Below are 21,183 nucleotides of genomic sequence, written 5' to 3' on the forward strand. Positions count from 1 at the left end.
TGACCTCTCTTCCACATCCCTCCTGCCCCCAGAAAGTGGGCAAAGTAGTGAAATGTAAAAAAAAAAAAAAAATAGTTTCAATGTTAGGGTGTTGGGCCTGCCCTGTCACCCCCACCCTCTTGTGAATAAAAATTCTGCCCCTCCTCCCTCAGAACTCCTGGGTCCCCACTGTAGCTCCTTCTCATCCACCCCCAGTCCACCCTCTGGAAACCCAAATCAGTTAAGTTCCCTGGGATCTAGCAGCAACTGGAGTGCCCGTTAGGCGTCTGTTTGCCTCATCGTTATCCGCAGAATGGTATCGGTCAGCTTCAGGCTTACTTTTTCCCCTGTCGCAGGAGGTAGGGAGGTAGACTAAGATGCAAGGGGAACCGGGGGGGGGGGGGGGGGGGGAAGAGTAGAAGCTATGGAATAAAGGACCAAGTAGTTCCACGAGGGGCAGACCACCACCACCATCTCAATATTTCACTTTTTTTTTTTTTTACTTTTCACTAATTTGTTTGTCTCTGGCTGCGGTGGAGGAGCAGGCTAGAAGGGGTTTCGATAAACCCCTAGAAGAATTTACACTGCCACCAGGGAGGGCAGTCTCGGGGGCAGTGTTAGTCCCTATAAGGATTCAGCCTGGCAGGATCACTGCAACTCTTGAGATGAAGCTAACTATCCTTAAAATAGTTCGGCTTGCAAATTTTGATGCATGGCATATTATTTTATTTGCATCAGATTGACTAGTAATGAGACGATTTGTAAGCATTTGCATGCAGATCAGTTTATTACCATTTCTGCTTTGTGCTGGGTTTACGGGGGCCCAAGATAATACCACACGTTATCTCTGTGATAGGGCTTCACCGCATGGTAAATGACCTAACGAAAATTAGTAAATGACCCCCTTAGATTGTAAACACCCTGGGGACAGGGAAAATACCTACTATATGTAACTCACCTTGAACTAGCTAAAAAGGTATGAGCTAAATCCAAACAATATGTATGATCCTCCCAGCTCCCTGCAGATGCCACTTTTCAAGAAAAATCATCACCCAGTAAAAAAATGCTGCTAGCTGCAATGTTTATCGGTTATCATAAGGCTTGGGTATAACTGAGACACAGTTACTACCTTTCAGAGAAATATGGGAGTGACCTGAACAGAGTGGTAGTTACTACCCTTAAGAGGCTTTCTGGGCAGTCTGGATGGACCACTTGGTCCAAGAAAGGACATGCAATAGCCTGGGAATTGAAGTATAAGGCCTAGGTGAGGCAGGGAAGCAAGAATGCATGAGAGAGAGAAGGAAGAAATAAAAAAAAACCCCAAAGGTATCAAACACAGAGGGAGAAAAGGCATCAGACAGGTAGCACAAGTGAAGAGGTGGTGATAAGGTGTGAAGGGGAAGAAATATAAGAAAAAGAGGGAAGGAGGAAGGTGGGCACACAATATACATGCAGGAAGAGGAAGAAAGAAGAGACAAGATAAATGAGAAGTAAAATCAACCTTTTTGGAAAACTGCTTATTTTTGTTTAGCATTGCATTTTTTCCTGTGTGGAACAATTTAGCACTGCTTGTGTGTGACTCCTGGAGCCATAGCAGTCTCCATAGCTTTCTTCACTTGTCAAATTTTCTCGCTTGTCTACCTCTAGTTAGCAAATTAACTGTTTGCTTCTACAAGAAAAATTTTTTTTTTTTAATATTCCGTCTTTGGAGGCATTCAAAACAGATTACATTCGGGTACAGTAGGTATTTCCTTAAAAGCAAAGTCCAATAGCAGCAGCAATCCTTGGGTTATTGCTCTTTTCTTTTTTTTTTTTGGGCAGGAGGAATAATTTGGCTGGTGAATTTTTTTTGGCAGGAGGTTTAATGTTGTTTTGGCAAGGGTGGCTTCATCTCCCCAGGTTCCAGGGCGCTACCTCCCCCCCCCCCGGAGAGGCGCAGAGAGAGCCCTACTCCAGAAGAGAGGCCGGAGAAATGTTTCAATCATACAGAAGGAAGCGGAGGTGCCTCAACTAAGAGGTCACTGAGGCCAGACGCAACAGTGTGAAAAAAGGATGAAACTGGAAAAAAAAAAATGAAGTGTATCTCTATACAGGAGGCCCATGCCTCTCGAGGCATGGGCCGTATAACTGGGCAGACGTGCGGCAGGCAAGAGGGAGGGGGGCACAGCCTAGGTGCGGAGAGGGGCGGACAATGGGATTAGGGGCCAGTTCAAACCTGGGCATGAGCCAATGAGACAAAGAAGGCGGCGTCTCGGAGCTCAGGTACTTAGAGGTAGTGCGGGGTGGGGGGGAGCACATTTGCAGCCTGGAAGCGAGAGCATCAGGCTGACCTCAGCACGGCTGTGCTACAACAGTTTTGCTTTTACTTTCACTTTGCCTCCAGCACGGCTGTGCTGTAAGAGGAGCAGATCAGCTATAGGAGCAGGAACGATTTCTTTGATTACATCATTGGGTAAAGTACAAAGATTTTGTGGCTGATAGGCAAAATGTTGAGAATATTAATGGTAATTTTGTGTTGCTAAGGACTGGAAGGTATGCTCACCCCCTCCCCCCTTTTGCATTGAACTGGCTCTGCATTACCAGTACTTTATTTAATGAAAAGGCTTTGAATGCATGGCTGCTTCTGCCTGGAATGTTATTTTATTTAAGGAAATGCCTTAGCACATGGCTGGTTATATATATTTTAACTAATATATATTTAGTGAAACGCCATGGGCACATGGCCACATTTTACCTGTTATTATATATATATTTTATGAACTCATGGCTGGCTTTCAGCACAATGCTTGCTCTGCATGTTGCTGTATTTATTGAAAGGGCAGCGAGTGCAGGGCTGGTTATCTTTCACTTGTAGCCTCTTAAGAAACGCCATTGAAGGGGTCTACACATGGTGAATGCATAGGTGGTTAGAGCACATGGCTGGTAGAGATGTGAATCGGAACAGATATCGGATCCGATTCTGGTTCCGATTCACATCTATAGAGATGTGAATCGGAACTGATATCTGATCCGATTCTGGTTCCGATTCACATCTCTAGCTGGCAGTAGCAGGCTTGGTAGCTCAGTGGTTAGAGCACTGATCTTGTAGGCTTGCTTTACTTTAAAATCGACGTTTTCTCTGTATTGCTTTACCCCTCGCTCTCTAAATTGCTAGGAAGTGGGCAGGCTTCATGTCTATGGGACAGCGGTACGGCATTTGAGTGCTCAGCCAGGTTAACAGGATGTTTTTTATATTAATCCTAAAGGTGATATTTAGTATTCGGTTACCATTTAAAGGGACAGCTGTCCCATGTGCACGTTTATACTGAATTATAAGGGGTACAGGACCCTCAGCTTGATAGATATGATTTAGGCTGCGCTATGCAGCTCTATACAAAGTAAATTAAAATATTAATGAAAGGTCGGCTTACATCTTAGCATGGTATTGTGGTTCTTATTGGAAGGGCTTGCCAGCAGAGGTCAGCACATGGCAGCGGCCATTTTGGGAGGTCAGCACATGGCAGCGGCCATTTTGGGAGGTCAGCACATGGCAGCGGCCATTTTGGGAGGTCAGCACATGGACTTTCAGGATTTTCTTTTACTATTACTTTTCTTTTACTCCCCAGGCCCCCCCCCCCATGCGCCGGCACTCCCGCCTCCCCACGGAGTCCGGCCGCCCCTCGCCCCCTCCCCCACCTTCCTCAGCTGCCCCACCCCCATCCTATTCCCGTCCAGCCCCCCCAAACTTGCCGGGCCCAAACGTGTTCCCCCCCAGCCCCCCCCCCCCGGCTCCTTGCACCCCACCCACCGCCCCCCCCCCCGTACCCCGGCTGCCCCCTCCCCCACCCACCCCCCTTAGCAGGTGTGCGCACACCCACGTTTGGCTACCTATTCATATTCCCCCCCCCCCCAAAACTGTGCAGGATCTAACCATTTAATATGTCTACACAGCATGGCTACCACTCAGTTTGCTATGGCTTCTGCCCCGTCCGCACTTATGCCGGACCAGGCTCAGGCTCCAGCCAAACGAGCACGTCGGAAGCCAAGCAAATTGCAGGAAAACTTCGCGGCAACGCCAGAAGTCGAAAAACGTAAGACCAAGACAAAGAGGAATAAGAAGAGGAAATCCGCAAGCACACGACAACCGCGTAGCATCAGCCATTTGGGCTGCTATGTACCGGAGCAGCCCCCTCCACGGGGCATGACCCCTGCAGCACCGACCCCTGCAGCACCACCATGAGAGAACTTCGGCAATGTTACCGAACGACAGCTGCGTCAGCTCATGGACCAAACCTTGTCAGCGGCTGCTATCCATGGCACGGACAGGGTGAAGGCAATGCTGGATGCCTTAACGCATACCACTAGCCCATCCCCTGGCTCAGTGCCCATCGGTCCACAGCACGGTGCAGCGGGCAGCTCCAACAGTTCAGCTGGCAACACCCAGCCACCAGCACGTCAACAGACAGCTCATGGACAACACGGGCAACCGCAAGAAGGACAGAACTGTGAGTACCCTGATTTAAACCGGGGCCAGGGTAATGCGCAGGTACCCCCAACACAGCCCAGTTACCCACCACCAAGGAATGGCAGCGAAGTGTGGCTGGGGCCACAAAGCGCTCCTACTGACATTTTCGCTGCTATGAAAGCTATTTTCGATAACTGGCATGGGCAGGGTAATGCTAACACTAGCCCAACACAGGAAACAGGGCAGTCAGGACGACCCATGGGGGATATTTTACTTGTGACACCAACCCCAGCCACAGCTACAGCTGTTGGAACACCAACCCCAGCCACAGCTACAGCGGTTGGAACAACGGTGGGTCAGCTGGGGACCAATGGGCACAATACCACTGGTAGCTCAGCCACGAATGGCAATAACGCTGCACAATACACATGTACAGTGGGCTCACTAACCGCGCATGTGTCAGAGGCGTTAAAAGAGAAAATATGGCGCAGCGAATATGTAGATATATTCGAGCTGCTCAGGAAAGAAGGGGAGGGTTCCGATCCCAAATGCCACGAAGCGTGCAAACTCTCAGCTAGGGAGAAACCCTTCATCGCTAAGACGCTAGCTAATTGGTCAGCAGGATTCAGAATTCTATCATCCATCATAGGTCAAAAATTTCCTGAAAAATGTTGCTCCTTAATTGCTTACCAGGACGTCATTTGTGGTGCTTATCGCACGTATGGCGGTACGGCTTGGTTGGAGTATGATGAGCAGTTCAGAAGAAATATGGCTGTGAACCCAGGTTTAGAATGGGATCGCAAGGATATTGACCTCTGGCTCTCAAAAATCACACCGTACCGACCGGTGCAGGAGGTTGTCCCTGGCTTCGCTGGCAATGCATACCAGCCGACTACATGGTTAACTCCTTGCCAACATACTTTTACGGGAAGATTTCCATTTCGGCAAGGTCAGCCCTTTCGTCAAGGGCAAAGGTGGGGGCAAGCCACTAGATTTAGGGGCGGGGGGACTCCCATCTGTAGGCTGTTCAACTCTGGTTTTTGCAGATTCGCTGCTGCCTGCAAATTCAGACACGCCTGCATGGGATGCGGTGCAGGCCACCCTCAAACAAAATGCTCAAGGGGAGGAACCATCCCCCACACAGAGCAACAATAAATTCATTAGAGCACCTACCCCCATTAAGATACATAGCTTGCAGGTCTGTTTAAAGGGTTATCAGCCCAAGGAGGCCAGATGGCTATACGAAGGGTTTTCCCAAGGTTTTCACATACCTTTCATGGGGCCAGAAACCGCCACAGAGGCTAAGAATCTGTTATCTGCGAGGAATAATGAAGAGGTCATTGCACTAAAGATCAAAAAAGAAAGCGACATGGGTAGGGTGGAAGGCCCATTCAATGACAAACCTCTACCTCATTTTAGGATTTCCCCTCTTGGGGTGGTTCCCAAAAAAGAGCCAGGGGAATTCCGAATGATTCACCATTTATCCTTCCCAGAGGGTGGGTCAGTGAATGATTACTTGGACCCCGAAGCATGCTCGGTCGCCTATGCCTCATTCGATCAGGCATTAGACATGGTGAGGCATTGGGGGCAAGGGGCATGGTTGGCAAAAGCCGACATTGAATCAGCCTTCCGCTTGCTTCCAATACATCCAAGCTGCTTCCATCTGTTGGGGTTTCAATTCCGAGGTAAATATTACTTCGATAAATGCCTCCCGATGGGCTGCTCTATATCTTGCGCCTACTTTGAGAGGTTTAGCACATTTGTGCAATGGGCTGTAGAGCAGGACATCGGGAAAGGGAAAATCATACACTATTTGGATGATTTTCTGTTTACCGGCCATAGGGACACACAGGCCTGTGCGCAAGCCCTCGAAGCATTCACCCGGAAAGCTGACGAATTAGGTATTCCGCTAGCTAAGCACAAATCAGAAGGACAGTCACAAAAATTGTCATTTCTCGGTATCGAAATTGATACTCTGCAAATGGTCACACGCCTACCGCCCGCAAAACTAGAAGCGTTACGCGCCAACATATCTACTACCGAACAATCACGCTAAAACAAATGCAGTCACTCATTGGTCACCTCAATTTCGCTTGCAAGATCATGCCCATGGGTTGCCCCTTCATTAGAAGATTGTCCCAAGCCACAGCAGGTATTCGCAGGAGCCATCATTTCATTAGAATCACCAAGGAGCTCAGGGAGGACCTGATAGTATGGAAGACATTCCTAGGGGAATATAATGGGCGGACAGTTTGGAGGGACCCAATCATGACCAATAGGGAGCTGCAGCTCTACACCAACGCAGCGGGGAGCGCTGGATTTGGGGCCTATCTGGCTGGGAAATGGTGCGCGGAACGATGGCAAGTACAGTGGGAAGCCATGGGTTTACTCAGAGACATCACTTTTCTCGAATTGTTCCCCATTGTTGCAGCAATACACATGTGGAAAGCATGTTTCCACAACAGAAGAGTGGTTTTTTTGGTCAGACAACATGGCGGTTGTACAGGCGATAAATTCTCTCACCGCTCACTCCCCTAGGGTCATTAGGCTATTGCGGGATTTAGTACTGCTCTGCCTGCGCATTAACCTGGTCTTTAAGGCTAAGTACGTTCCGGGGGAAGCTAACGGCATCGCTGATGCATTGTCTCGTTGTCAGTGGTCTCGTTTCAGATTCCTGGCCCCGGAAGCAGAGCATCAACCTTATCGCGTCCCTCCTCGGATTTGGGAATTAGGGTGCCCGGAATCGCCTCCATATTGAGATCGGCTCTGGCAGAGAGTACGGGGAGAGCATATGCACGCGGCTGGAGCTTGTTCCAAAAATTTTGCCAATCAAATAACACGCAAGTTCAGGGGACAATGACAGAGAGAAATGTAATGACAGAGAGAAATGTAACAGAGTTCTTGCTCTACCTCAAGAACTCGGGGGTATCAAGAGCACAGGCAGGGCAACATGTAGCTGCTATTGTTTTCGTCTCCAAACTATGGGGTATAGGCACAATTAGCAACTCCTTTCTCATAAAAAAAAAGATATTAGAGGGTTGGCGGAGACAAGAACCAGTTAGAAGGGACGCCAGAAAGCCTATCACACCAATGCTGCTACAAGCACTGGTAAAGGAGCTCCCCAGCCTAGTTTGGGACAATTATGAGGTAAAGCTATGGACCGTGGCTTTTTCACTAATGTTCTTTGGGCATTTAGAAACAGCGAGCTTATCCCGAGGGCAAAGGTGACCACCAGGGCATCGGATGGGGGTCTCCTGATAGAAAACATAAGGCTGGTTAAGGAGACAGTACAGATCTTTCTCAGGTGAGCAAAAACTGATCAACGGGCAGTAGATCGCTGGATTACATTATACCCGGCTCATACGGGGGAGATATGCCCCGTAAGGGCTACGACAGAATACCTCAAAGTACGCCCGCTGGGGGGAGGGCCCTTTCTAAAACACAAAGATGGCAACGCGCTATCGCGTTACCAGTTTATCAGTATACTACGCAAAAGCTTGGAAAAGATAGGGGAAGACGCGGGAGCTTATCACACACATTCATTCCGAATAGGCGCAGCATCCTTCGCCAGTAGCAGTGGTTTAAGCGAAGATCAAATTAAGGTGCTAGGGCGGTGGAAATCCGGTAAATTCAAAACATACATACGACCCAATAACCAGACAGCCCAATGAACAGTTTCACTGGGAAACATAAAAAGCATATATTTACCGTCCTGTTACACATAACCGTTTTATTTTGTCCATCATAGACTCGTCAGCGGGGAGCGCGAAAGTGATATGGATCATGGGGCACTCGTACATTTATTGGGCGCACATTAGAACCAAGAAAAAGACCTCCAGCGAGCACATGGGCATACCGCGTAGCAAGGCCAGCTTATTCTGGCTCGGCAAACGAGGGATGAGGTGGGTCCAACTAATGCCTTGCATCCTCCAATACGCCAGGCAACTACCACAGCCTGATATTATCATCTGTCATTTGGGCGGTAACGATTTGGTCGCAGTCAAAAACATTGACTTAATAATCACGATCAAGAAGGACTTGACTGCAATTAAGGCTATATGGCCAGCCGTGGTATTGGTATGGTCCCACATTATCCCCCGATTGGTATGGAGGGACGCGAGGTCGCACAAATCCATCGAAAAAAGCAGGCGCAAATTAAATAAAGAAGTGGGCATGTGGTTGAGAGCTATAGGGGGATATGTCATCAAGCATGATGATATTTCGCTCTCATGTTCAGGCATGTATAGGCCGGATGGGGTTCACTTATCAGACGTTGGGGTAGATATCTTCATCCTCGCCCTGCAAACGGCCACAGCAGCTTTAGTTAATTAGTGGGGGTAGAAAACAAATAAGGTTTTACTGTTTCCTACTTTGGCGGGTGCCCTCACCGGAGCATAAGGGGATGTGTCGCTGCATAGAGGGGAAGTTTTTGGTGTTGGGGGAGGGGGAAGGGAGGAGCACAGCACCAAGGACTTTGCATAGGGGGAAAGCGGGGGCATGGATATAACTAAGCATGGCGGAGACCGAGATAATGGCCGGTCTGGGGGTGGCCCAATGAAGGCCTGGCATAAGCAATAATCGCGGCCCGCAAGGCCAGGGGTGGGAGGAGGCGGCAGAATACTGCACGGAGCGGCAGTAGCCACGGAGGTGTTCACGGAGCGGGATGCCAGTGGCGGGTGTTCCCCTTCACGGAGCGGAAGGCGGGATTGGCATTCACGGAGCGGGGTGCCAATGGTGTACCACCTTCACGGAGCGGAAGGATGGAGGGCTGCCGTCTCCAAAAAAGCATTGGGGTGGGAAGAACAAGGAAGGTACCGGTGAGGGCGTGGCATTTAGCTAATGCCAATTGTTTAAGCTGCTGCAATATAAAGTAATAAGGTTATAATGTTAAATTTTGGCTGTGGCCGTTTCTTCCACTTAATAAAAGTTATCCTGGTTTACCTACTCTGTTGTCGCGTGGTCAAGGGTGGGAGGGGCGGTCGTCCGTGAGCTACGGTGTGCCCGAGTTAAGGAGGCCCTGCCTCTCGAGGCATGGGCCGTGGCAGCGTGCGGCAGGCAAGAGGGAGGGTGGAGGGGGGCACAGCCTAGGTGTGGAGAGGGGCGGACAATGGGATTAGGGGCCAGTTCAAACCTGAGCATGAGCCAATGAGACAAAGAAGGCGGCGTCTCGGAGCTCAGGTACTTAGAGGTAGGGCGGGGTGGGGGGAGCACATTTGCAGCCTGGAAGCGAGAGCAACCCTCCCACCACCCCACAGCGCAAGGGGGCACTGGGATTGGGGGGGATAAGTCGTCACAGCCATAACAAAAGGAACAGCGGGGACCCTCACCGGAGCATAAGGGGATGTATCGCTGCATAGAGGGGAAGTTTTTGGTGTTGGGGGAGGGGGAAGGGGAGGAGCACAGCACCAAGGACTTTGCATAGGGGGAAAGCGGGGGCATGGATATAACTAAGCATGGCGGAGACCGAGATAATGGCCGGTCTGGGGGTGGCCCAATGAAGGCCTGGCATAAGCAATAATCGCGGCCCGCAAGGCCAGGGGTGGGAGGAGGCGGCAGTAGCCACGGAGGCGTTCACGGAGCGGGATGCCAGTGGCGGGTGTTCCCCTTCACGGAGCGGAAGGCGGGATTGGCATTCACGGAGCGGGGTGCCAATGGTGTACCACCTTCACGGAGCGGAAGGATGGAGGGCTGCCGTCTCCAAAAAAGCATTGGGGTGGGAAGAACAAGGAGGGTACCGGTGAGGGCGTGGCATTTAGCTAATGCCAATTGTTTAAGCTGCTGCAATATAAAGTAATAAGGTTATAATGTTAAATTTTGGCTGTGGCCGTTTCTTCCACTTAATAAAAGTTATCCTGGTTTACCTACTCTGTTGTCGCGTGGTCAAGGGTGGGAGGGGCGGTCGTCCGTGAGCTACGGCGTGCCAGAGTTAAGAGCTCCCTCGTTCCGATCTCCCATCCTGACCCTTTAAGCAAGCGCGGCTCCAGGCAAATTCAAATAAATGTGAAAGCAAAAAGTAAGCAAGAGCTAAATTGGCAGGGGGTTCCCAACCCGTTTGACGGATGTGCTAGCGGTGAGGCAGGACCTGGAAGAACCCCTCACCCCCCTAAATAAAAAAAATCATTAGAAACCAGTCCCAGCTCACTATCTTGTTTTGTTGTTGATACAGTCGGCTGACAATTGGGAAGCTTGAATTTTTTTAAATTTTTTTTTTTTTTTTTTTTACCCTATTTTGCACGAGCTCCCGCAGGCGCATCGGGCACTGGAGAGCGGCAAAAGCCGTGTCCGCAGTCTCGTGAGGGGGAGAGCCCAGGACTGGCAGCAGAGCTGGCGGGGAGTTTCGCGGCTGAGAAAGCGAGTTTGGGGTCTCTCCCGGTAGGCTGCGCTGTGATTAGAGAGCTGCGGCTCAGGAAACCTTCCTCCCGACGCCCCCACCACCGCCAAAAAAAAAAAAAAAGAGAGAGAAAGAGACAGAGAGACGAGAGAAGCAGGCGGCGGCGCTGCTGCTTCTGAGAGAGTTCCGGAGCGCGCTCGCCCCAGCCGGCAGCGGGTACGGTGCCGGGAGCGCTCTGCACCGCCGCATGGATACCGCCTAACTCACTGACGCTGCTGGCCGGACGGAGGGAAGGAAGGAAGGAGCGGATTCAGCGGGTGGGTGCGCGCTGCTGCTGCGGCTTCTCTCCTCTGCCGCTTGCCCCGTGCCGGGTCGGCGGAGGCGCTGCTTTCTCTCAGCCTTTCACGCGCGCTCTGTGCCCCGGGGCGCGTGCAAACTTTCCACCTGGCGGAGAGCGCGCGCGCGTGCCGCCTTCAAAGTTTCTCCGCTCGCCAGGGGAAAGGCGAAGGAGCGAGAGGGCGCACGGACCGACGACAGCTTGCAACTTTGGAAAGTTGCGCTTCGTTTTTCTGCAGTTATTTTGGGGGGTGGGGGTTCTCAGGGTTAACCGTGCATTTGCAGGTGCTTGTAGACCTTTTTTTTTCCTCCTTTACCAGAGCACGGGTTACTTTAGTTTCTTGCCGTAAGGCGGTTTTGCTGCTGGGTGCGTTGTGCCCTTCTGTCACCGGACTGGGGGCGGGGTGGGGGGGGTTAAGAGGCTGAGGTGCCGTTTGTGCTGAGCGGGACACTTTAATCTGCCCGCATGCCGCTAGCTAACTGGGTGGGTTTTCATTTTGAAACAGAAAATTAAGAGAGTCTTCAGCCTTGAAAGCCTAACGCTTTTCCATCCCGTAAGTGATGATGCCGAACGATTTTCTTGCCAGTTAATTGACGCTAAATCAGTTCAATAAATCACGGCTCGAAACGCTCCCCCTCCCCCCTTCTGTAACCACGTTGCGATGGAAATGTTCATCTGCTGATCGGGAAGACCCGCGGAACCTCCAGCCGGCTGCCGTGAAACGTTTGTACATTTTGCTTTGGGATTTGGCTGGGCATGTTCCCCTCTTGCCCGTCTGTAGCTTAGACGGTATCTCGGTTTAAAAAAAAAACCAAACAAAACAAAAACGTGTTGTGTGCTCAACTGCTGTTTAGAGGGCTTTCAGATGCGATCAAGCATCTTTTTCAGGATTTTTTGCATCTTCTTGTTGCGTTTTCTCAATAGTTTCTAAGGTTACCGGCGCAACTCGTGGAATAAAATATGAGAAGTGATCTGAAAGAAAACGGCAGATTGTGTGGGGGGGAGGGGGTTCGGCTGTTTTCACAGATCGGTGTGTGCCCTGCGAGACTGAATCGGTGTCTGAACTTATTTTTACATCTTGTACTTTTCAGTGTCAGGTGATTGGACGTTTTCCCTTGTACAGTGTATGTTTGTTTTTTTCAACTTGGCTAAACTGAATTAATGAAAGGAAAAAAAAAACCCCGCTTCTGCCTAGACGTTGTTGGTGGAAGAGAACCAGGCTTTTTCGAGAAAAAAAAAAATGCGACCGTGCAATATTTACATGACAAAAAGTGAGAAGAGAGAGGCATTGTTTTTTTTTTTTTTTTTTTCCCCCTTGGTAGCAGATTTCATGCGCTAGAGGTTGGAAGGGGGATTAGGTTGATGATTGTTCTCAGTTCCAGATCCAATTAAAATAAATGTAGCCAAACGGACATAAAAGAATGCATAACGTTCCCTCGAAGGGTTCATTGAATTGCAGAGTTACCTATTTAAATAAGAAAATGCTGCCGGGGGAATTGAGTGCTCTATCCTCCTCTTCATTTTCTAGGTAGGGAGCTTTTTTTCCCCCCCACTCTCTTTTATTTAGTTCGGGCTTCTGGAGCTCGCAGGGATAACATCTCCTGTCCAGGGGAAAATGGATTGCGCGCCCACCCCGTCACACTTTGCAATATTTAAATATGTGTACGTTACTTTTATGTGGATGTTTAGACTATTAGAAATGGAAAAGAAATCAATAAACAAAGAGGAAGACTCCTGCAATACTAAAAGAATTAATCTTGCTCCATCTTTCTAGTGAAAGAGGTACTGAGGGAATTTAGGTTTGGCGATTTAAATGAGGGTATTGGGTGAGCAGGAGAGAAACTAGTAAGCAGTAAGTAGGTTTACTAGGAACAGACAGAAAACCAAGCACAAAGGGGGCGCTCAGAGGTTTCCACTTTAATATTCAAAATAAAAGACACAGCTAAAGGTGTAACTGAAATCTCAGTGCGCTCAGCTTCTTGCCACTTATGTCAGTGCGTTTTACACACAAGGTGCTGCTGTGAGAGTTCGCAGGAAACTCTGATATCTTGCAATTTCTTTGGTGCCGCAAGATATGTGCTTGTCTGGAAAATCTAGAGTGGAAACGAGCTGGAGCTGCTAATTAGTGCAGAAACAAAAACCCACCTCTGTGTCTTTCCTTCCTTCCTTTCCTTGACTCTGCACCTCCCGGCTAAGACACTGGAGAGTGCACCCTGAATGCTAGCAGGCACCGGCTCAGAAAGTACTTTAAAGATAAGCACATGTGCATCTCAAAATGAAAATTTTATTTTGCTGGGAATTTTGTTTGTGTAGCCATATACCAGTCTGCCTGCTGGCTGCTAGTTAGGGATGTGTTGATCTCCTCTGTACACCTGCGTTTTATTTTTTGAGTTTTTTTATTTTTTTTACAGAGTTTAATGTTTGTGTGAGAGTCTAGCTCAGAAACAAAAGTTCTGTGATCGTTCACGGAACAAGACCAGCAGGGGCCAGGAGTCTGTGTTACATTTCTCCAGCCTGACCCCCGGTTAGCATGATTCACTTTCAGTGACAATTTGGCCCTTCACCCCCTTTTCTTTGCCTTATCTACCTGAATGCCCATTGTTATCTGTGGCTTTAGTGTGTAGACTACTGCTCATTTCATCTGGATCATGAGCAGACCTCTGTTGGTTGCAGCTGACCTCTGTTGGGGGTTTTGATTGATGGGCCAAGGACTGTACGTATATGCTCTTGCTACTTCACAGAGGCACAACAGAACTTTTAAAGTGTTTTTTCTTAGAATGACATCTTTACCTTCTGGCACATGATGCCATTACTCTTGCCTTCCCTGTGTTTACACTGTTAGATCTGATGCAACTGGCCTGGTTCGTCCTCATCATAAGCATTGAAACGTAGAAACATGATGGCAGAGAAAGACCATATGACCTATCTAGTCTGCCCATCCGCCCAACTAATTTAGCTTTACAATTCCCATCACTCCCTCAGAGATCTCCTGCATTTATCCTATGCTTTCTTGAATTCAAATACCATTTTTTACTCCACCACTTCCACCGGGAGTCCGTTCCATGCTTCTGCTCCCTTCTCTGAGCATGGAAACCTTTGAGATATTTAAAGGTCTCTATCATGTCTCCTCTGTCTTGTCTTTCCGCTAGAGTGTACATGTTTAGATCTTTGAGTCTATCCCCATATGCTTTAGAGCAAAGATTATAGATCATTTTAGTAGTCATCCTCTGGACTGACTCCAACTGGTTTATATCCTTTTGAAGGTGCGGTCTCCAAAATTGTACACAGCATTCCAAATGAGATCTCACTACAGAGGCAACATCACCTCCCTGTTTCTGCTGACCATTCCTCTCCCTATGCAGCCAAGCATCTTTCTGGCTTTTGCTGTCACTTTATGCACTTGTTTGGCCAACTTAAGATCATCAGATACAATCATCCCCAGAGTCCGCTCTTCTTTTGAGCTTAGAAGAATTTCACCTCCAATGCTGTACCTCTCTCCTTTGGGTTTTTGCACCACAAATGCATTATTCTGCGTCTTGTAGCATTAAATCTTAGCTGCCAAACCTCAGACCATTCTTCAGCCTTCACTAGCTCCTTCCTCATGTTTTCCACGTCTTCCTGGCTGTCTAACCTGTTGCAGATTTTGGTATCATTGGCAAAAAGACAACCCTTTCCGACAATTCTTCAGCTATGTAGCTCACAAAATGTTGAAATGGACTCACTAAAGAGGAATGGGATTGTCTCCTCCTAGCAGCAGGCAGATGTTTAATTCTTGTTGCATTCCTAATACACCTGTATTGGGACATTCCATAACTCTTTTTTTTTTTTTTTTTTTTGCAGATTCAGGCATGCATACCCATACCGCTACCTTGTCAGATTGCTAAGTTTAATTTTTTTTTTGTCTTTTTGCTCCGAGGAAGATGGAAAGAATGTGGACAATCCACTTTGTTTAAATAGCAGTGGAAGAATACTTTCACTTATGACAGTACATAAAATGAAAGGGTCATTCGGGATTAGACATCCCGAGTCTTGGAAAACTACAGTTGGGTTGTAAAGTTGTCAAATAAACATAACAAATGCCATAATATCCAAAAACAAAATCAACTCTGCACTGCTCTTTGCAAGTTTATTTGCAGGCACATTAGTTAGACTAAGCCCTTGTTTATTTTCTGGCATGTAAGGACTTGAGTTACCTCTACTTTAATTCATTCACAGTTAAAAGGCAGAAAGTTAGCCTTTCTAGGGGCATGGAATATATTGCCCGAGTATTTTATGGAGCTGACCTGACTTGTGTGAGTGCATAGCCTGGAAGTCTGCCCCCAAGTTTATAGTTTTATATAATTGGAAACAAAAGAAATTGTACCAGGAAAGGTCTGAAGGAAGGAAAAATATGACATATTTTTTTTCTGCTCCAAACTAAAGACCTGATTTACTAATGCTTTTCTCCCATTCTGTGTCTGTGCTTAGTAAATGAGGGCCTAAGTTTGAAAAACAGTTTTTGGTTTGGTAATCGGGGATCATTTTATATTCCATTTACATTTTTAAATGCTGTAGTTCTAGTGAGAAATGGAGTCGTATTATTAGTTTTCTGCTAATACTCAGGAGTGTGAGAGTTGCTGGCGCTTGTACTGTGCAACCTGACTGTAAATGTATAAATTTCATTATCCTGCTCTGACTTGAGAGATCATTCCTGCTGCTGAGTGAGAGACAGAGGAAGGTAGCCGAAGGTTTAATTGCCGCTTCAGGACTTGAAACTGAATCAAATCCCAAACAATCTGATCAGAATTACAGCCACTTCAGTGTTGTTAAAGGTTAAAAGTGATTCGTCTAAAGAGCAGCTTTTAATGTTTCATAGTTAGGGTGCTAACAGAGGTTTATTGCTACTCTCTAGTGGCACTAATCATATATATATATAAACTTGCAGCCGAATGCATATCAAATATAATGCATCTTTTTATTTCTAATAAAACTTTTGTTAATCAGATAAGAAAATAAATGTGGTGATTTATGCTGAAAGAAAATTCAAGCATGTGTGGGGCAGATAGAGAAGGCAATGGGTGGGAGACGAGTGAAGGTCGAGTAGAGTTTGCAGTGAGTAGGTTGAGGGCCGACCGGCAGATAGCGTTGGCTTACCTGATGCCAAGCACTGCGTTGCTGAACAAATTGCGAGACCTCACCTTTTAGTAGAGTGCGCAGTTCTGGGTGCCCGCGACTGAAAGAATATGGGGCAGTGGTCGCCAAACCTTTTCTGGTGCGCGCCACCCCTCCCCGCCCCCAAGATATAAGGACATAAGCGCTGTGCTGGGTGGGAACAGCGATCTAATGGAGACCATCGTCCTGTCCTAATGGTAGCCAATCTGGGTCAGCAGATCCTATTTGGGTAAGAACATATCCAACAGGGCGGTTGTAAGGGGCAGGTGAGATGGACGACGGTCCCTGCATCTTGTCGAGGGTCAGGGCACCAGCGCTCCATATGGCTGACGCAGCTGGACTCGTACGTGGCCGTGACATTGGAGAGGGTCCTGGGCAGGCCGGCCACACCATCTGAGGGGGGGCTCCTTCCTCCCATGGCCAGCCCCGCTTCCTAGACCACCTTGGGTTCTGGTTGACATGGACATGGTGCTGCATAACCATCCAGATAATTTGCATATATACTGACTCTGATGTATGTATGAAACTGCATCTCATGCACATATTCATTGTCAAGTACATTTTCAAAGGGCTGTGTGCATACAAAACGGGTTAAGCGCAGAAGCGCTGGGCCCTGAAAAAGGGGCGGGCCAGGGGCGTGGTCTGGATGGGGTGGGGCAGGACGGAGGCCGGCTGGGAGAGTGGCCATTAGCCATTAGCTGCCATCCTGAGGAATCTGGCATGCAGAAAATACTTCTGCTCCAGAGGAGCAGTAAGTAGTGAATTAAAAAAAATGTGGGGTAGCTAGGTAAGGGTTAGGGGTTGGGGTGGAGAGGGGAAAGGGAAGGAAGGTTAGGCAGGGGGAGTAGGGAAGTTCCCTCCCACTTTGCTCCTTAATTGGAGCGGACTGGGAGGGAACAGGAAAAAAGGCCGATTGCGTCGCCGTGCGTAATTTGAAAATCCTTCCACCCCCCCCCCTCCCGCGCTCGCGAGTCGCCGCCCGCACATGCGTGCGGCGGATGTTAAAATCCGGCACGCACATCGGATTTTATAACGTGCATGCGCCGGGAACTGCGCGCTCATGAATGCGTGCGCGCTGTTTTGAAAATCGACCCCTGTGAATCCAACCTGCTGTCAAGAGGACAGGTTTGAGAACTACCAATACAGGACCTATGCCCTAAGCACTGCTGTACATCAGGGCCCTAGAGCAGAAACAGTCCAAGGAAGTTCTACCAAAATGATGCACGAAAAACCTTACGAGATGAGACTTCGGGAAATATGTATACTTTTAGAGAAGCTGGAGGGGGAGGATATAATTAGAGATATTAAAATATCTCAGAAGTATAAATAGTTCACCAGAAACAAACATTTTTTCAGTGGAAAGGAAGCTCTAAAATAAGATCTGAAGCTCAAAGGGGGTTTAACTCGGTAACAGCAGAAAATGTTTCTTTACTGAAAGGGTAATGGATGTACGGCATGGCCTTCCAGTGGAGGTGGTAGAGGCAAGAAAAGTAAGAGAATTCAAGCAAGCCTGGGATAAGCACGGAGGATTCCCTGGATGTGAAGAGCTGAAAGGAAAGCCAGAGATCGTTTTGGAGTCTAGGGCACTGCAAAAGAACGCCCACGGGTCCTTACAGTCCGTCACTGCCACCATATTCCATGCTTCATATTGTATGGGATGCTTTTGTTTGTCCTGTGATCTGCCTGTCTCCCCTTCTGTCACACACCCTTTCACTTCTTGTCAGGAAAGCAGTGACACCCCTCCTCACAGAAGCCAACGTCCACCCAACCAGTGATAAGAAACCGCTGGTCCGACCTGTACAGTGTTGAAAAGAAAAATCAGGGCAGAGTGACACATCGTGTGAGCCTGGCTGATTTCTTTTCTTTCTTTTTTTTTTTTTTACCATGAGATACAGCATAAAGCTGGTGTTATACCGAAGGAACCAAGCATAGCAAAGTTACTGAGCACAAAAACAAATGATGTAATGTACGCCTCACTAACCAGTGCTTCAGTTTCTTAGCAAAATCTTCACCGGGGTGATCGCGCTTCTGTGTAGCCGGTGGCAGCAGGCTTGGACTTCAGTATGCATGCAGGCCACCAAACTGGTGTCATCATCTTGTGAGTGAACGGTCGCATCCCTTTCTTCCTTCTGTAATTCTGTTTTTTATTTTTATTTTTTAAACTATTTTCAGAACTGAAATGTGGTTTTATGGTGGTGTGCAGGTAAGAAGGCAGAAAGATACACAGACAGCAAAAGTATGATAATTGGCCCATCAAGGCTGAAGCATACAAACTGTTTCTTCTTGTTTGTTAGTTTGAAAGCATCTTTATAAGCCTAGGGGAGAAAAAAAACCAGGTATTAGCAGGAAGCAGTAACATGCGCCTTCTGGCCGTGAAAAATTGTACCTGCTGAGTTATTGCTGCTGAAACTCTCTAACTTGCTCTGCCTGGATATCCTTTGAACGTGGGGGGTGGGGGTGGGGGGGGGGCAGGGCATGTTCAAAACAGGTCGCAGGTGACTTTCTGGGATCTGGTAGTTCATGCAGTCTGTGCTGTCTCACAGCAAATATGAACCAATCGCTTGTAGTGGCTGTGAGGCATGTTGCACTTGGTATGATGGGCCTGGAGGCCTATAGGGGGAGGGGCTTGAGAAAACCGAAGGGGGGCGTGGCTTAAAGCATTAAAGAAAAAGTTGCCTCTAGTTTTTTTTTTTTTTTTTCTTTTTTATGACGAGACAGCTTGAGTTTTATTGTTCCTCCATTGAGAAGCAGGCACGCATTGGCCATTATACTCTGGGCGACGTTATCTGACGACCCAGACGCAGACCCAGCTCTGGAGCTCTGTAAAGACTCTTTATTGAGCATGCGTGGGAGTCCACACATGCGCCCGCACTAACTCATGAGCCCCTCAGTTTTGCTTTTTCCAAGCTCCTGCCCAGGCTCTCTCCTCCTTTTGTCGTGTGGCCTGTTTTATTGGCCTAAATTTTCTGCTTTTTTTTCTTTCTTTTTCAAGCTACTGCCTCGGCTGCTTCTCAACAGAAATTTTCAGTTCTATAAAAAAAAAAAAAAAAAGAGAGAGAGAATGTGAAATGGAGAAATCTGGGGCCAAAATGACTAAGAGCTCATTTCTGGGCACCTGAGGTCCAGCATAGATTCTCATTCAGTTTGCTGTCGCTGCTTGGGTCCGGATCATGACTCCACCAACTGCTACAGTTGCAGCAGGGTGGCCCCACAGGTGCAGCAGCAGCACCACATCTGGAAAATGGAGGCCCTGCGGAAGGTGGAGCTGAGCCTCTCCTCATCCCAGAGCAAGGCATCAACAGATTCTCAGCTCAGAAAATTGAAGTGGGTGTCTCTCCCACAAGTTGGGGAAGGCTCCCCCTTTCCTCTGGTGCTGGTTCCAGGATCCATCTCAGGTCGGGGTTGAGGGAGGCACTGGCTGTGCCACAGAGAAGAGCACCTAAGAGGTGTAAGGGATTCCCAAAAAAGCTTATTCCACTGAAGTGGAGCTGGCTTCATGCTGAGGTGGGGCAGGACCTCACTAGCTCAAGTGCCATCCTCATTCATGGCTTGCAAGATCTCCATGGTACCAAACTACTACTTCTTCTCTCTGGACTTGGCGCCATTCAGTGCACCGTCTGTCTCATTGGCGTAGAACATCATGATGCAGTCTATCAAGGCCCTGTCCTTGTTGGGGTGGAGCACCTTGGTGCTGAAGCGCAAATATTCTGTTGGCACGGAAGGAGATGTCACCATGTAGCACCAATAAACAGGAAGCTTGACGCACCAGATGTCACCATGTGGCACCAATAAACAGGAAGCCTCGACGCATCCAGCACAGAGTGTCGAGGCTACCACTGCAGACCCAAGCTCCCGCTTAGTGCTGCTGGTGCCAGTGAGCTTTAATGAAGAGGAGCTGATCTGAGTCTCTGAAGAGGATGGTCTCGCCTTCTCTTCCAGCGCAGAGGGTCCCATGGCCAGTGGGAGCTCAGCTGAGAGCTTGTAAACAATTCCTTCATCTCTTTGAACCCTGAAGAGTGGAGAGAGGGATTGGAGCCTCTCCTGTCCAAGATGGAGGAAATCTTACCACATAGTGGTGCTGCCCAAAGCCCCTCAGAGGCTCCTGCTTCACCTTGGGGTTTCCAGTATTGGGAGTGAATCCCCACTCTGGTTGTAGACTTGCCTCCTCCAGTGGAGTCCCTGCATGGAGAAAATGGTGAAGTGGTGCTAGTCTGTCCTGAGTTCCTCCTGGAAACTTCTCCTTCGGAGTAGCGGACGTCTTCTCCCCAGTCGCCATGATCATCATCGGGATCATGGCTCAGTGCACCTTCCACAGTCAGGAGAGGAGGAGGATTCCATTGGGATTCCTTCCGACCTTTTTACCGGTCTTGTCCCAGCGTAAGTCTCCCTGGAAAACATCTGTTACGCATGCTTTCTGGATAAGCCGGTAAAGATGCTTTCCCATCAGCGTCAGGAAGGAGGTAGACCCGAGAGCTGATTCTTCAGGCGGCTTCAGTATCTTCATCCTCCAGCAGACGCTGCATCCATTCCATACATAGACTACTGAAAGGGCTGCAGATGAGGATGCGGCAAATGACTACATCGTGCCTTTTTGGTGGTCTGAAAACTTGATCTGAAGTAGAGGGTACAGTTCTCTCTCTGGGTTTTTAGGGTTGTTCAGCTGCCACCCCATTTGTTGGTGGTACTCTTGGCATTGAAGCGTGAGAAACGCATTCATGCTCTCTCTAACACACCTCCCGGGAAGGACCTCAAGATGCTTAGACACGTTAGGGAAGAAGGTCTTGTAGGGATCCATACCTGGCGCCTGGAGTGCCGCTCATCAGGTCCACGTATTTGAATGTGCATGCTGAAGCTGAAACCCTTGACAGAATCATACTTCCTGCAACAGGTGGTGGAATTCCGCTGAATGCAGATACGGTGCTGCTCTCTAAATTGGTGGGG

At 48.5% G+C, this 21,183-nt stretch overlaps 1 protein-coding gene across 3 annotated transcripts in view; it reads left to right on the plus strand.

The window, feature by feature from the left end:
• Positions 1-10,727: 10,727 nt before the first annotated feature.
• FAT3 (FAT atypical cadherin 3) overlaps positions 10,728-21,183 on the plus strand; it is a 1,056,928-nt gene continuing 1,046,472 nt past the window's right edge. For all 3 annotated transcript variants that reach the window (XM_029602305.1, XM_029602306.1, XM_029602307.1), the window contains exon 1: positions 10,728-11,071. The gene's annotated coding sequence lies outside the window, so the exon portion shown is untranslated. The remainder of the gene's footprint in view (positions 11,072-21,183) is intronic.

Source organism: Rhinatrema bivittatum, chromosome 5 (genome assembly GCF_901001135.1).
Source record: "Rhinatrema bivittatum chromosome 5, aRhiBiv1.1, whole genome shotgun sequence".
NCBI lineage: Eukaryota > Metazoa > Chordata > Amphibia > Gymnophiona > Rhinatrematidae > Rhinatrema > Rhinatrema bivittatum.